Here is a 10298-nt window from a genome sequence, read left to right as displayed (position 1 = left end):
AAAAAATATATTTATTTATATTATTTAAATCTACAGGAAATGGGCTTTCATTAAAAAAAAAATTAAAAAAATTAAAATTGTGGGGCGCTGTATGGCAAGGTTTTTTAAAGTTCATCTTAAAACAAAAATGATCCAAATCAAAAATGGTCGATTACAAGCATATCAAGTTTTTTACTGTTTTAAAGGACTGAGTATTTATTCCAAGGAGTTCGCTTCGAACAGAAGTTCAATCCATAAAAGTACGCAGGCCGGTAAAATTTTTATGAACTAGATCTATGGAACTAAAATAAGAATGGAGAGAATCTGCTGAAAAAATATTAAAAAATGCACCCAATGCTTTGTCCGAAGTTGTTAGGAATCAAAATGCACATACATTTTTATATTTGTTTCAAGGCATAAAGGTTTTAAATTATTCTCAAATATTAAAAAATTTTCTCTCTCTGCATTTTAGGTAACGAACCAATGTTATCTTTTTCCAAAAAATCGATTTATGAATCATAATCGAAACACTGCTTTATCAATTAAGAGGAAATTGTTGTTGTCACAAAAAAAACGAATGTTCTTTATTTCTGTGCATTCCTTTATTCTATCGAGCTGTATAAATTTTATTAATAAATGAAGGGTTTTATAGGGATCAATTAAGATTGAAGTTAATGTAGTCGCTGCCCGCAAAGCATAGCATGGTTTCAAAGTGAACCTCATTGCGAACTCGGTTGGACACCATTGAGGTAGATGATTTAAAAAATTGAATTTTTCAACATTTTTGCAACAAATATGTATCAAACGGGGTCACCTTTTCATTTGTGATTTTATTCCACAATTTTAAATGCATATGCAAATATTAGATCTAGCCGCAAAAAACGCTAACCTGGTCACTAGAGTGGTCCCAAAAAAGTCGTAGTTTTAATGCCGGCACACCCTAGGATTAATCTATATCGAAAAAAATATACCCCAATTTTTTTATTTTGAAATCAAAAAATATTTAGGGAGTGCTCAAAGCGCTCAAAGTTTTCCATGTATTTTATATAGAGAAAAAACATCTTTTCGTAGAAATAGTGTAGAATTCTTGAAAATCAATATTTTTCCATCGGAAAATTTTACTTATCTTCAGGAGACTCCCAGTAATAATACTCAATTGTTTTTTTAACAATTTTTTCATGGTAACTATATTTTATATGTCCTCCAAAGCCGTTAGAAAATGCAATGGGGGGACCAATAAAAAATCGTTTATCATGAAAAATGGTTAAATAAACAATTGGCTATTAATACTGGAAGTCTCCTGAAGAGAACCACAGTTTTCCGTTCGAAAAATATTGATTTTCAAGAGTTTTATACCATTTCTACCAAAAATTGTTTTTTCTCCATATAAAATACATGGAAAACTTTGTGCGCTTTGAGCACCCCCTAAATATTTTTTGATTTCAAATTAAAATAATATGGTATATAGTTTTTTCGGTATATAACAATCCCAGGGGGTGGCGGCATTAAAAATCCGACCTTATTTTTTTTACATACATTTTTGGATCACTTTACTGGTCACATAAGGGCCTATTTCAAAAAAATGGCAGTGCCACTTTTCCACCACGAGCATTTTCCGTATTGTCAGTGACAACTCAACAGTTTGGTAGGGTTTTTTTTTCATAAAAACAACACAGTTTTACGCCGACTCCGAACGGCGATTGTATTTTTATGAGAAGCTGTCAACTCCAATCGGGACCTAAACTTATATACGACATCTTCGACTTTAGTAGTATTGATTTCCAGTATTAAATACAAAAGAAACGAATTTTAATTATTGATTCTCCATAGAGGCTTCTGGCCTTTGACCCCTTTGCGACACGCTTTAACCGACTCCAATCGGGGCCAACATTTATCTACATCTTCGACTATTGTAGTCTCGATTTTGAGTATTAGATGAAAAAAAATAGTTTTAATTTTTTGACTCTCCATAGAGGAATCTGAACTTTTCCCCCTGTGCGACACGCCTTAACCGTCTTCAATTGGGACCAAAATTTATATGTGATATCTATGACCGTGGCATTACCGATTGAGGGGGTAAGACTGAAAAAAACGTTCATTTCGTTTTCTAAGGGCCACCCTAATACACATACTTTTATATGTACCTAAGTAGATAATTCTATGAAAAGAAATTTAGTTCCGGTCGCTGGAAACAACCCATCAAACTAAAACCATCAGCAGTTTTATGTAATTTCAAATACATTGGCCTATTTTAAGTGAGCATATCAAAAAAGTTAAGTTGGGTTATTTACGCCGAAATTAATGACGGCTAATAAGCTTCGCGTTCTCATCAAAATTTTAGTTTACTTAAATTTCCTATACATGCTAACATACATTCATACCTACATACATACAAACAAGTTGTTTGGATTTATTTTAAGCGAATTCGAAAAGAGAAGAAAAAACAAATATTGAAATAAGATTAAGAAATATATGTACACACTCGTCGATACATACCATAAATACGAAATGAAACAAGAAGGTGAAAAATTAAGTGCAGAAATGCTGAATCTTTTGAATTTGTATTTATGTGCAAAAGAATGTCAGGGATAAAATGTTAGCACATAAAGGCAAAACACTACCAACTAAGTGCTATCTATGTATGTTTACATATGTGTGTGTGTATGTTTTTATGAACGGCGAAAACCATCAATGGCTTCGTGGCTGGGAATAGCCGATGGGTTGGTAAATATTTTCACAACTGTTACAATTCTAAAATTTAACACTTAATTGCTTTCGCAGGCATTGTTTATTCATACTCGTAAGTAAATTTGTTTGTGTTTATCTTCTTCCACGCCTGCGTGCTTTACTTAACACACAGAGTTATTATGAATGTACTACACGCTTTTAGCTTAGGTGATAAGCCGCTTCAAGAGCATCATAATTTACTCGCAAGCATGTTTATATACATACATATACATATGTATGTTTGTATATATGCATAGTCTATAGAATGTCTTTATCGTTGTAGTATAGTTTCCATGGATCAAGTGCTGGTCGTAAATGTGCTAAGTCCACTAAGTGGGACATACGATATCATTACTTGTCAAAATGTTTGTTTTAAACGAATTTTTTTGTCAGTTTTCCTTTGCGATCTGTTTTGGTTAGCTACAGCGGATATTGGCCAAATTTAACTTAACGACACTTCAACTTAATGGCAATGCAAATTTGCTGAAAATGGCAGGAATCTTATGCTTGTGCACGTATGTATGTACATAGTTACAAAAAATATTTAAATTATTACACATATGTATGTACATTAGGGTGATTAAAAAAAAAGTAAAGTCAGAATTTTAATGCTGCCACCCCCTGGGATATCGAAAAAATATAGCCCTAAAAAAACAACTTTTCGTAGAAATGGTATGGAATACTTGAAAACCAATATTTTTAGATCGGAAAACTCTCGTTCGCTTCAAGAGACTTGCAATTATAATACCCAATTGTTCATTTAACCATTTTTAATACTAAAGATGTTTTATTGTTCCCGCCATTACATTTACTATGAAAGAATGGTTAAATCAATAATTATTATTGGAAGACTTCTGAAGAGAATCAGAGTTTTCCGATTGAAAAATATTGGTTTTCAGGTATTCTATAGCATTTCTACGAAAAGTTGTTTTTTTTTTAATACAAAATACCTGGAAAATTTTTAGCGCTTTGAGCGACCTCTAAATATTTTTTTATTTTAAAATAAAAAATAGGGGTACATTTTTTTCGATGTAGAAGAATCCTAGGGAGTGAGAGCATTAAAATTCCGACTATACTTTTTCACATGCATTTCAGGCCAGCCTAATGTACATACATACATGTGTGTGTATATACTATACACATGAACATAACATTCTTTTTTTTTATTTCACACCGGGAAAGTAAAAAAACCCTGCACTTACAACTTGGAATACACATAAATATACTTTAGCATAAAATTGCCAACGTAGTATAAGCTTTGATGGATAATTGGGCACACTTCAAGTCTTCATGGAAATGTGTAATTTGTCATAAGTGCGGTAAACATTAAATACAGCAAATTATTTGTAGCAGTATTACTGTAAGTACATGTATGTATGGATGTATGTGCTTGTCCGAGAACTCTGTCAAACAGCAACGAAAGGGACCTTGGGAACTCCTTGTTCACATATTGTATGTAGGTAAATGCACTTCAATTTATATGCATATGTACCTTACACTAATAAACATAGACACTCATAGTATTTTTTAAAGTGTGAAAATATCATTTAAAATTCAAGTGTTTAAACTTAGTAAAAAGTGTGGAAGGGGTCTCCATAGAACTTTACCTCATATTTGTTAAGCTTTTTCATCCTAAAGCAGCTTCAATAAATCATTAGATTAGGAAGGTGGTTTTATATGCCTGTATTGGATTAGGGCTCTTTTTGATCTACGCTCGACATACCTAAACATGGATATATAAGGCCACACAGGGATTATTATTATTATGTTTATTGGTGCCCCATTACCCTGCAGGGAAAGCTACCAGTTGTGAACCAGAGTTTGTCAGCTAATGTATCAAGCCGTTCAGAAGACGCACAACGATCACTAATTTCTCTAGCAAAGGTTGCGCTCAACTGCTGCTCCTTCCGAACCTGCTCATTTTAAAGTATTTTTTTTATGACAATTGGTACTATAGACTTTGGCAAGCTTAGATATGGAGCGACAGTCAGTTCAACAATGTTGTTGTGAATGTTTCCAACAAGCAAAATCGCCTACACACCGATTCACTATTTGTTGTAGTTTTTAGACCGGCGGAGTCATCGGACCGTACTTTTTCGAAAATGATGCCGTCAAATCATCGTGACATTATAACAAACTTTTTATGGCCTTAGTGAGATGGCATGGACTTGAACAATATGTGGCTTCAACAGGACGGTGCCACTTGCCACACTGGTCGTATTGCGGTCTTGTTGAATCGCCCTATACATACATACATCTGTATTTGGTGTCATCATTGCTGTTTTATTTTTTGTTTTTGTTTTTGTCATTACCGCCAATGTGTTCTCACCTCACATTTTGCATTCACACCGACGGTTACTAATCTGTTGCCGATGTTGCTGTGGCTGCGGCCGCGGCAATGCTGTGGCTGTTGCAATGATGCATTCAGACCACAATTTTCTTCAAGGTTTTTTCTTAAATAGCTAGCAGTCATAAATTCATTAAATAATTACTAGAGTTACAGTGGCAGACAATCGACATCAGTGCAACATCATATCCCAAACAAAAGCAACAAATCAAAGAAAAAAGTAGCATTTAACCAGCATCAAGTGCCCCTGCGGACGGAATGTACCTTCACCATCAACATCACAGTAAAAATCGCAATCATTGTTACAACTACGAAAAAGCTATGTAAACGCTTGTGTAAAGACCAGAATGTCATAAAATTTTTAATTGAATATAGCAACATAACGATTTTTGTTGAAAACTACTAGGTAAGTACATGCATGTGGATATATGTACATAAATATGTATGTTTGTACATATGGCATATGTGCATACATATGGGTGTATATGCATGTATATCCAAGTATTTATGGGTATGTGTGTGCGTTTATACATTTTAAATATTTTGTACTGAGTATTTCGTAATTCAAGAACGGAGGCGAACTAACTAACCAGCCCATAAGCATACCTCAGACGAAAATTTATGAGCATACAACAATGTATAAATTTAGTTTTTTGCCAACTCCTCTAAACAAAAGACCAATTTGTAGTAAAATCATATGTGGAAAATAGCACATACTTAATTGTAAAAATAGTGTCAGCTGAGTACTTACTAACATATATATACAAACATATATCAACGATGGTTGGCATCGTAGAACGTTGGCAGAAATTCAAGCTTCGTTGATCTCTCCAACTGCATCATTGAAACTTTTAACAAAACATTAACTAGTTACATGCAATAGACATTGTGTTTATTTGTAATTAAATTTAATATATTATTGGACAAGCTTAATTAAACACAAATTATTTAAATAACTCAATGACGCTGTAGCTTCAGCGATCACTCGCTTTTGCTAAGGTGAATTTAATGTTTTCTTGGGTAAGTATTTTCATTTTCAGTTTTAAAGCTTCTCATCCCTAGAACGCTATTGGCCATAGTTATGCACTTATTTAAAGGACTGAGCACGCAAACATTTATGGTATCTTTAGAACTTATATATTTATAAGAACTAGTATTCACCCAGCGGTTGAAATTCAAGTACTAAAATTAAGGAAATTTGAGGTGGGTTAGGGTTAGTTTAGCTGAACTGAGTTAAGGTGGAGTGAATTGAAGTGAAATGAATTCAGGTGAGGTGAGCTTAAATATGTTAAATTTAATTGAGCTGAGGCGAGATGAGTTGAGGTGAGGTGAGTTAAGGTGAGTTGAGGTGAACTGAGAAGAGTTGAAGTGAGGTTAGTTGAGGTTAGATAAGGTGAGTTGAGGTGAACTAACATTAATTGGCGTGAGGTGAAGTGACGTGCGATGAACTGAGTTGAGATTAATTGATATTAGTTGTGGTGTGGTGAATTAAGGTGAAATGAAAGAAGAAATTAAAATGAAATGAAGTGATTATAAATTAGCTGTGGTTACTTTAGAGGAAATGCGTTGAAAAACATAACTTAACATAACTTAACATAACATAACACAGCACAACGTAACATAGCGTAACATAGCACAACATAACATAACGTACCGTAACATAACATAACGGACGGTAATGTAAGACAACATGACAAGCGTAAAATAGCATAACATATCATAACATAAGATATCTCATTCTATCTATCTATCTTTGCATTTAACTTTTTATGTCTATCTTTATATATTCCTTAATTCTTCATTTTCACATTTATCCCTACATTTGTCATTATGTTTAGGTTTCTTTACTACTTCAAACAAATTCTCACTGATTTTAAATTAATTTATGGAGTTAATCTCCTTTGATTCTATAGAACTTTCTCTTTAATTTGATACCCATACTTTTTGTACATTTCATTGAATAATTTTTTTTTTAATTTTCATACTCGATGTTATCGTGCATGCCGATCGTAGTCAGGTATTTATGGTTGTGTGCTTACCATTTTTACGCTAACTTTAATTGCTTAGGTTCGCACCTTAAGTCTTTTGTTATAACCACAACCATAACAAAAGACTTAAGATGCGAACCCAAGCTGTTGAAGTAAAATATCCAAAAATATCTACATAAGTGCCTACTTAATCGTCCGTCTGTAATCATCTGTAAAAATATGGTATTAAATATTTTGATGGTGAGTTCTGCTATGGTGAAAATTTTCTTTGCCGCGACTTACTGGTCAACTATACCATTTTCTGATTTTGGCAGCGCCATTTAGGTTAGGGTGAGATTTAAAAAAAATTGTTGTTCTTATATTAGTGGAAGGACAGCGGAAGTGATGTGGATCGAGTCACAATGGTTATAAGATAAATTAATTTTAAAACTGGTAGATACCGATGGACTGATACAGTGCGTGAGCAAATAAGAGGTTGTGTAAAATTTTCTTAGAATGAAGTGTATGCCTCCTTCAGCCGCCAATGGCAAACCTCCCAGTAAATTTCTGGCATTAAAAAAACGTTTCATTGAAACCATCTGCAGCGTAAAACTGTAGGTCCCTCACATTTGTTTGACAACTTCAAGGCGCACATCACAATTCGGAGAAGAAGCTTGGCCAAACGCTGGCAAATAAATTAGCTTAATCTATTTATTTATTTTTAAGTATATATATATGTGTTCTTTGCTCGAACGGTACGTCACTGTTTTATAGCGATTTTTTTTTTTTGCGTACATAAAAAAGTATGATATTAGTACTATATTGTATGTAGACACTCATCTACATATGAAAATACATGCAAATTAACGCGCATGCGCAATACTTTTCAAAGAATTTACTACTTTGGCCAAATATTTATGCAAAACTAGGTACGCTGGCAGCGACACGCCACCAAGCCAGCACACATATTTACATGATTTGTTTTCAATATTTGCAAGTACTTACGAGTACATACTGATAAAGCAACAGGAAAGCGACAATGTCGATCGCAGCGAAATAAAGTGAAACAAACTCATATAGTACATAACTAAAATGCGAAAATAGAACAAATTGGCACTAAGGAGTCACTTGCATAAGTCACTCGTAAATACAAAAAATAAAGTCTTGCGTCACAGAGGTTTCTACAGTCTATGCGTATGTATGCAAAACAAGTCGCGTACGTTTCCAAAGATGACTATTAAAACTGACTGACAGATTGGCAGTTTGACAGACTAACAGACTAATAGACGCTTAAATATCTAGCACGATTTGAGTAATACCTATGTATGTATGTGTAATGTACGTATGTTAGTCAACCGAGCAAGTCAATCCTAGCAAGTCAAGTCAAGTCAAGCCCAATTGCGGCTTTTGCTTTGTTTCCATGATATGCTCTTAACCTTAGATGTAACGACTCTTAGTTGTAGAAATATGCTTTGGCTCAGTAATTACTTAATAGTGCTGTAAATTTGTTTACCTACTTGAGCAATAGCGCAAAGGTAAACATAAAGCACAGGCAAACACGTATAGAGCACTAAATATAAAGACGCAAATAAAAATGGTATGAAAAAAAACGCCGCAACTTGACTTAAATTCGCTTTCATAGGTCATTGAACGTTTTAACTGCAGTTCAAGAAGCTAATGAGGCCCTTTAGGCCAACTTAAATGTTTACAATTCTTCACGATTATATTGCGACAAAAAATTGTGTAAATATGCATAAACATTGGCGGATCCATGCAGGGGAAAAAAGGGGACACTTCCGCCACCCCAAAAGCTTTACTACTCATGCAAGAAATGTGAAGTTTAATTTATATACGTACCTTTAAATTCTCACTTGTTCTCACTACTTACAGCCATTGTACGATATATATTTACAGGTACTGTCTTCCCACAGCGTGCATATTCCGATCTACCTTATTTGAAAAACGTCATTGTTGCTAAACACACACTAAAAGGTTTACGCGAACGCTCTCCATTTTTGCTTTAGTTCTGCATGAGAACAAAATTTAATATCAAGAAGAAAGGACTGTGGCCCAAGTTGAGCAAATGCTAGTTCTCAACTTGAACTCCAATGTAATTCTCCAATTGGGGTCAAACATATAAATACTGAAATTGAAATAGTAAAATACCTTACATCCGAAAGTAATTTTGCCACTTGATTCACTTCGAGTTTTATTTTCTTTCAAGATTATTTGAGGATACTTTGAAGATTATTTACTTTTTGTTGGTAATTTTCGTCATTACATAGGTTTCGTTTTTCACTTGATATTTAAAAATTGGTTTCTCTAACACTTTTTACGTATCTACGCATTAGTTAGAGATGAGATAAAGACATGAAAAACAGCTTTTCATAAAAATACAGTCACCATTCGGAGTCGGTGTAAAACTGTAGATCCTTCCCCCTTATGTGACAACATCAAGGCGCACGCCCCAAAACGGCGAAGAAGTTCGGCCAAACACTAACATATGTGCAAGCGTCAATCTATTATTATTATTAAACAATAATTAACATAATTTTCGATGAAAGCTATGTATATGATTTCCCCTCCCAAAAGCCGTTTCTGTAACCGCTCCTGTCATATACATATGCATACCTTCTTGTATATCGGTATGTATCTATGTAAGTAGTACATATGTATATTTAATAGCAGCAGTTGCTCTTGATCTACTCAACACCTATAAAATTTTACTATGCTTATGCTTTCAAAAATAGCAACGAAATTCTTTTGCACAATTTCTTTGATCAGGGCGCTGCGAATTGCGCTTTTTTATTTTTTTGTGTATGTATATACCAAAGGTCGTACCTCATTTCATTATGAAAAAACTAATAGCCATACATTTTTACTTTTTTCTAACAGCTATCGAGATCAAAGTTGTCTCACGAATATGCGTACATTGTGTGTATTTTTATTGTTGCTTTTCGCTTTGTGACGAACATTTTTTTGAGACTATCAGCTGAGCGGTAAATTTTTCATGATCATCTATGTTATTAATTTGCATTCGTATAAAACATTCAGCTGCTGATATGCAGGCACTTTTGAGTGCGTACATACATACATATACATATCGTCGTTTAAATTACAAAACCGCGTAACTGCGTTAACCGCGTTTTTTACTTTTTAGAAAATAATTTATGCAAACTCACATACGCGGTTTTTGCATTTTTTTTTATATGCGGTTTTGTACTTTAAACGACGATATGCCCCTCAACTTCGACTCGACATTGAGCTTTGACTTATTG

This window comes from Rhagoletis zephyria, unplaced genomic scaffold (genome assembly GCF_001687245.7).
Source record: "Rhagoletis zephyria isolate East Lansing unplaced genomic scaffold, Rhagoletis_zephyria_1.1 Rzeph_scaffold_05274, whole genome shotgun sequence".
Lineage (NCBI taxonomy): Eukaryota > Metazoa > Arthropoda > Insecta > Diptera > Tephritidae > Rhagoletis > Rhagoletis zephyria.
This window is presented reverse-complemented; position numbering follows the sequence as displayed.